Source organism: Nomia melanderi, unplaced genomic scaffold, assembly GCF_051020985.1.
Source record: "Nomia melanderi isolate GNS246 unplaced genomic scaffold, iyNomMela1 scaffold0184, whole genome shotgun sequence".
NCBI classification, from domain to species: Eukaryota; Metazoa; Arthropoda; class Insecta; order Hymenoptera; family Halictidae; genus Nomia; species Nomia melanderi.
This window is the reverse complement of record NW_027475299.1, coordinates 50,001-57,500: the sequence shown is the minus strand read 5'-3', so window position 1 is coordinate 57,500 and position 7,500 is coordinate 50,001. Positions and strand designations below refer to the sequence as shown.

The 7,500-nt window shown below is 49.9% G+C and overlaps 1 non-coding gene across 1 annotated transcript; it reads left to right on the top strand.

Moving 5' to 3' along the window:
- The first annotated feature begins 5,550 nt into the window (after positions 1-5,550).
- Positions 5,551-5,705, top strand: LOC143175765 (5.8S ribosomal RNA). The gene has a single exon (XR_013000446.1). It is a non-coding gene; the product is annotated as a 5.8S ribosomal RNA (ribosomal RNA).
- Positions 5,706-7,500: the final 1,795 nt, after the last annotated feature.

The window sequence follows — 7,500 nt, the reverse complement described above, 5'->3', positions numbered from 1 at the left end:
ACTGGTAAAGGGTGGCGATGATGCGTTCTATAATAGAAATACCCGTCGTAGCGTTTCTTCCGAGTCAACCCGCTCACGAAACACTCTCTCGTCGTGGAATCCCCGCGTCGGAGAGTAAAACGCGAATTCATAGTATGGAAACTTACGTCTCTCGACGATGGGACGATCCACGCGAAGAGTTGTTACGTGCACGCGTATGGTGCGATTGCGTCGATTCGCTTTTCTGTACGGGGAGTAATAGAACGTTGAGTTGACTTATCGGGTCTTCGTTGGAATTACCGTCGCTGGCATTGTAAACTCCAGATGACCTTGTGATTCCTTCGTCGGGCACTGGTAAAGGGTGGCGATGATGCGTTCTATAATAGAAATACCCGTCGTAGCGTTTCTTCCGAGTCAACCCGCTCACGAAACTCTCTCTCGTCGTGGAATCCCCGCGTCGGAGAGTAAAACGCGAATTCATACTATGAAAACTTACGTCTCTCGACGATGGGACGATCCACGCGAAGAGTTGTTTACGGGCACGCGTATGGTGCGATTGCGTCGATTCGCTTTTCTGTACGGGGAGAAATAGAACGTTGAGTTGACTTATCGGGTCTTCGTTGGAATTACCGTCGCTGGCATTGTAAACTCCAGATGACCTTGTGATTCCTTCGTCGGGCACTGGTAAAGGGTGGCGATGATGCGTTCTATAATAGAAATACCCGTCGTAGCGTTTCTTCCGAGTCAACCCGCTCACGAAACTCTCTCTCGTCGTGGAATCCCCGCGTCGGAGAGTAAAACGCGAATTAATACTATGAAAACTTACGTCTCTCGACGATGGGACGATCCACGCGAAGAGTTGTTTACGTGCACGCGTATGGTGCGATTGCGTCGATTCGCTTTTCTGTACGGGGAGAAATAGAACGTTGAGTTGACTTATCGGGTCTTCGTTGGAATTACCGTCGCTGGCATTGTAAACTCCAGATGACCTTGTGATTCCTTCGTCGGGCACTGGTAAAGGGTGGCGATGATGCGTTCTATAATAGAAATACCCGTCGTAGCGTTTCTTCCGAGTCAACCCGCTCACGAAACTCTCTCTCTCGTCGTGGAATCCCCGCGTCGGAGAGTAAAACGCCGAAGGCTTACTATGAAACTTACGTCTCTCGACGATGGGACGATCCACGCGAAGAGTTGTTACGTGCACGCGTATGGTGCGATTGCGTCGATTCGCTTTTCTGTACGGGGAGTAATAGAACGTTGAGTTGACTTATCGGGTCTTCGTTGGAATTACCGTCGCTGGCATTGTAAACTCCAGATGACCTTGTGATTCCTTCGTCGGGCACTGGTAAAGGGTGGCGATGATGCGTTCTATAATAGAAATACCCGTCGTAGCGTTTCTTCCGAGTCAACCCGCTCACGAAACTCTCTCTCGTCGTGGAATCCCCGCGTCGGAGAGTAAAACGCGAATTCATAGTATGGAAACTTACGTCTCTCGACGATGGGACGATCCACGCGAAGAGTTGTTACGTGCACGCGTATGGTGCGATTGCGTCGATTCGCTTTTCTGTACGGGGAGCAATAGAACGTTGAGTTGACTTATCGGGTCTTCGTTGGAATTACCGTCGCTGGCATTGTAAACTCCAGATGACCTTGTGATTCCTTCGTCGGGCACTGGTAAAGGGTGGCGATGATGCGTTCTATAATAGAAATACCCGTCGTAGCGTTTCTTCCGAGTCAACCCGCTCACGAAACTCTCTCTCGTCGTGGAATCCCCGCGTCGGAGAGTAAAACGCGAATTCATAGTATGGAAACTTACGTCTCTCGACGATGGGACGATCCACGCGAAGAGTTGTTACGTGCACGCGTATGGTGCGATTGCGTCGATTCGCTTTTCTGTACGGGGAGCAATAGAACGTTGAGTTGACTTATCGGGTCTTCGTTGGAATTACCGTCGCTGGCATTGTAAACTCCAGATGACCTTGTGATTCCTTCGTCGGGCACTGGTAAAGGGTGGCGATGATGCGTTCTATAATAGAAATACCCGTCGTAGCGTTTCTTCCGAGTCAACCCGCTCACGAAACTCTCTCTCGTCGTGGAATCCCCGCGTCGGAGGGTAAAACGCGATATATAATAGTATATGCCAGTGGTTCGCGCGCGTCGTCTCTGAGATACGCGGTCGACAGAGTTCCGAAAACACGTGATGTGCCACGATTTCCGTGCGTCTTACATCTTTCGACGATGGGACGATCCACGCGAAGAGAACGTTCGTGCTTGCGTGAGGTGCAACAGCGTCGATTCGCTTTTCTGTACGGGGAGAAATAGAACGTTGAGTTGACTTATCGGGTCTTCGTTGGAATTACCGTCGCTGGCATTGTAAACTCCAGATGACCTTGTGATTCCTTCGTCGGGCACTGGTAAAGGGTGGCGATGATTCGTTCTATAATAGTAATACCCGTCGTAGCGTTTCGACCGATGTCACCCGCCACGAAAGTCTCTCTCGACGTGGAAACCCCGCGCCGAAGAGTAAACGCGAAGGCTTACCATACGAAAGAAAACGGTATTATACGCCTGTGGTATGTGCGTCTCGGCTCTGTGATACGCGATCGGCAGAGTTACAAAAAAACGTTGATGGGCCACGATTTCCGTGCGTCTTACATCTTTCGACGATGGGACGATCCACGCGAAGAGTAGTTACGTGCTCGCGCGAGGTGCGATAGCGTCGATTCGCTTTTCCTGTACGGGGAGAAATAGAACGATGAGTTGACTTATCGGGTCTTCGTTGGAATTACCGTCGCTGGCATTGTGAACTCCAGATGACCTTGTGATTCCTTCGTCGGGCACTGGTAAAGGGTGGCGATGATTCGTTCTATAATAGAAATACCCGTCGTAGCGATTCGGCCGAGTCACCCGCCACGAAACTCTCTCTCGTCGTGGAATCCCCATGTCGGAGAGTAAAACGCGAAGGCTAACTATATATAAGAAATATATAGTATTATTTATGCCTGTGGTTCTCCGTTTGCCCTACTCTCAGATACGCGACTCGGAGAGTTACGAATAATCGTGATGGACCACGATTTCTGTACGTCTTACATCTTTCGACGATGGGACGATCCACGCGAAGAGATCATTCCTGCTTGCGTGAGGTGCGATAGCGCCGATTCGCTTTTCTGTACGGGGAGAAATAGAACGATGAGTTGACTTATCGGGTCTTCGTTGGAATTACCGTCGCTGGCATTGTAAACTCCAGATGACCTTGTGATTCCTTCGTCGGGCACTGGTAAAGGGTGGCGATGATTCGTTCTATAATAGAAATACCCGTCGTAGCGATTCGGCCGTGTCACCCGCCACGAAAATCTCTCTCGTCGTGGAATCCCCGCGTCGTAGAGTAAACGCGAAGGCTTGCTATAGAAGACTATAGTTTATACGCCTGTGGTTCACCGGTTGCCTGCTCTCCGGGGTACGCGATCGCGCAGGAGTTACGGAAGAACTTGATGGGCCACGATCTCCAAGCGGCTATATCTTTCGACGATGGGACGATTCACGCGAAGAGAACGTTCGTGCATGCGTGAGGTGCGATAGCGTTGATTCGCTTGTCTGTACGGGGAGAAATAGAACGATGAGTTGACTTATCGGGTCTTCGTTGGAATTACCGTCGCTGGCATTGTAAACTCCAGATGACCTTGTGATTCCTTCGTCGGGCACTGGTAAAGGGTGGCGATGATTCGTTCTATAATAGAAATACCCGTCGTAGCGTTTCGACCGATGTCACCCGCCACGAAATTCTCTCTCGTCGTGGAATCCCCGCGTCGGAGAGTAACCGCCGAAGGCTTGCTATAGAAGACTATAGTTTATACGCCTGTGGTTCACCGGTTGCCGGCTCTCCGGGGCACGCGATCGCGCGAAGGTTACGGAGGGACGTGAAGCGCCCGAGCAATGAAACGTCCGCAGGAGGAAACGAGCAACCGCCGAACATTGTTTCGCGACGTTTCCATAATGTATTGTCGTTTCGCTCGCATCCCGCTTCTTTCCCCTAGTTTCCTCGACGCGTAGTTTCGCAGCCTTAGTGGACGAATCATTCTCGATTCGAGGAAAGATATGCAGTGGGGCGTGCAATGAGCCCGCCAGAGACCACGATCTCCAATGCGTCTTTACATCTTTCGACGATGGGATGATCCACGCGAAGAGAACGTTCGTGCTTGCGCGAGGTGCGTTAGCGTCGATTCGCTTTTCTGTACGGGGAGAAATAGAACGATGAGTTGACTTATCGGGTCTTCGTTGGAATTACCGTCGCTGGCATTGTAAACTCCAGATGACCTTGTGATTCCTTCGTCGGGCACTGGTAAAGGGTGGCGATGATTCGTTCTATAATAGAAATACCCGTCGTAGCGATTCGGCCGAGTCACCCGCCACGAAACTGTCTCTCTTTCGTCGTGGAAACCCCGCGTCGGAGAGTAAAACGCGCGAAGGCTGTGACTGTAACATATATATATACAGTATACAATGCCTGTGGTTTTTGCGCGTGTCGGCTCTTCGGTATACGCGATCGGCCAGAGTTACGGAGGGACGGTGAAGCGCACGAGAAATTGAAACGGCCGCACGATTGGAACCGAGCAACCGTCGAACATTGTTTCGCGACGTTTCCATAATGCGTTTTCGTTTCGCTCGCATACCGCTTCTTTTCCCCTAGTCTCTGAGACGCGTTTTCGAGCCGTTCTTCTACTATCGATTCTCGTAGAGAGAAGGGACCGGGTAGTCTGGAAGTGGAACCCGCATCTTGCGTGTACCGTACACGGAATTGAGAGGACCGGCCGTGAAGCTCGTTTTAAAGCCGTGCGTCTGACACCCAACTCTTGCGCGCCAATTTCGCGGCAAGAGATAATATGGGACGAATGACCGGCAAAGAGCCAGCTGTGAAGTCTGTTTTTTTAATCGAATCCGTGGACGTGTGTATGCCGTAGCGTCGCTCGTCGTGTTCGTTCATGGTCGTTCCGAGAGAAAGAACGAAAGCGGTAACGAAGGGACCGGCCGTGAAGCTCGTTTTAAAGCCGCGCGTCTGACACCCAACTCTTGCGCGCCAATTTCGCGGCAAGAGATAACATGGGACGAATGACCGGCAAAGAGCCAGCTGTGAAGTCTTTTTTCATTATTTGCTTTCAATCGATCGATCGGTACGATTCGTGCAACGTTTCGCGCGATGCGACGCGAAAACATGCGCGCAACAATAGATGCGTCTGATCGGAAGAACGCGAGGGTCGACTGCACGCGATGGATTCAGTATCGGGTAGGATACAAAATATATCCCCGTCGTTTCCACGCGTGCGAGTCTTCTGCGTCTTTCGCGGGTTTTTGAATGCACTATACGCCCGGAACGTCGAGAAATATATACATATTACTTGAACGTTTTTCGTCTCGAAAGGCTTCGGTGTCGTCTCCAAGGCGACGCCTGAATCTCCTTCGCGCGCTGGTCGGAGATTCAGGTATCAACTTTTATCTTCTCTTTGAAAGAAGAGAGATATTAGGTCGAACAAATGAGAATAAAATTATATATGTGAAATATAAAATTTATACGATTACCCTGAACGGTGGATCACTTGGCTCGTGGGTCGATGAAGAACGCAGCTAATTGCGCGTCAACGTGTGAACTGCAGGACACATGAACATCGACATTTCGAACGCACATTGCGGTCCACGGATACAATTCCTGGACCACGCCTGGCTGAGGGTCGTTTACGTACCATACACTGCTTGCGTAGCTCTGTCAAATCCCCGCCGTCGTTCACCTCTTCGGATCGAACGTTTTTTTACCGAAGGGCGCAAAGAACGTTTCTGAGTCGGGTTAAGAGAAGGATGCTACGTACGAGCGAACGATGGGTGTCTCGTCGGCGTTTGTCGCGGACACGCGAAAATTCTGTGAATTTCACGGACAGTGTACGTTCTAGTTGTTGCAAAACGATCGGAATCGTTTGTATGGACTCGCGTGAGTGTTCGCGGCGTCGTGCGTCGTTCAATTACGACCGCCCGCGGATACCGCTCCACTGCGATATGGATCTGAGCGACAACTTTTTCGGCTGTTCGTGAGATGAACGGTTTCGTGTGTTTAGAAAAATTTTTTTTCCCGCGCTCCCGACGTCACCTGAAATGATGCGTCAGAGGTGAAAGAAAATATTAAGAAGTCGAGAGAGAGAGAGACTACACACGTTTTATTCATATTTTGTATACCGTGCGTGAGACGGATGTGCACGACACGTCGTATGTCGGTATATTACCGACTGGCCCCAGGGAGATTGTTTTCTTCCTCTCTTACGAATGAGATGTACGTTTCGGAGGATCGTCGTTACCGAAACACACGGCAAAACGAGACTTCTCGCAGCAGAACCTTTATACACAATACACATCGACTCTTTTTACCCCGAGAGAGAGAGAAAAGGTGTATTTCTTTTTTTTATTTTTCGAATTCGACGCACGAACGCTTTGACGACTGGAGAAAAACACGGTGTGTGTTAAAATCGTGCGGGACGAGCATGCGTATTCGTAACGGGTCGAATAGTTCTTATTCCCCGTCGTCGCGTGTCCTCGCTGGACCACCACCGTGCGCTTCCGCCACGTTCAGTTGAATTTCGAAATATATATATATAAAAAGAATCACCATATACTCTCTTTCGGGAGGTGTATTTTTATCGGTTTCTGCTATAGAGAAGAGACGGAGATCGTGTTGTGAGGTGTAACGTTTCTGTATCCCCGTTTCGGAGGATCGTCGTTATCGGCGGAACACACGTCAAAACGAGACTTCTCGCAGAACCTTTATACACAATACACATCGACTCTTTTACCCCGAGAGAGAGAAAAGGTGTTTTTCTTTTTTTTTTATTTTTCGAATTCGACGCACGAACGCTTTGACGACTGGAGAAAAACACGGTGTGTGTTAAAATCGTGCGGGACGAGCATGCGTATTCGTAACGGGTCGAATAGTTCTTATTCCCCGTCGTCGCGTGTCCTCGCTGGACCACCACCGTGCGCTTCCGCCACGTTCAGTTGTATTTCGAAATATATATATATATATATAAAAAGAATCACCATATACTCTCTTTCGGGAGGTGTATTTTTATCGGTTTCTGCTATAGAGAAGAGACGGACGATCGTGTGTGACACCACGTGGTAACGTTTCCGTATCCCCGTAAAATACGTTTATCTTTTCTCGTAGAAAAGAGAGAGGAAGAGGCAGGAGCTCCTCTTTGGCGAGGCTTTCGAACGTCGCGTCCCGTCCGCCGGAATATAATGATATAAATATATAACCGCCGCCGACTTTGTGCGAAAGCGTTGAAACGAACGCGTCGGTCGCCCCATGGTGTGTGTTTGTCGTGTCTTCTTTTCCTCTTCTGCACTTCTCTTCACTGTCGATCGCGAGACCGCGCGAGATCCGCTTCGGTCGTCCAGTCCCCGAAAATTCTTCTCGGACGGGCGTTAAAGTTAACCGGAGCGCGAGATCGTCTAGCGAGAGTCTTTTTCGCGATCGAGTAAAAT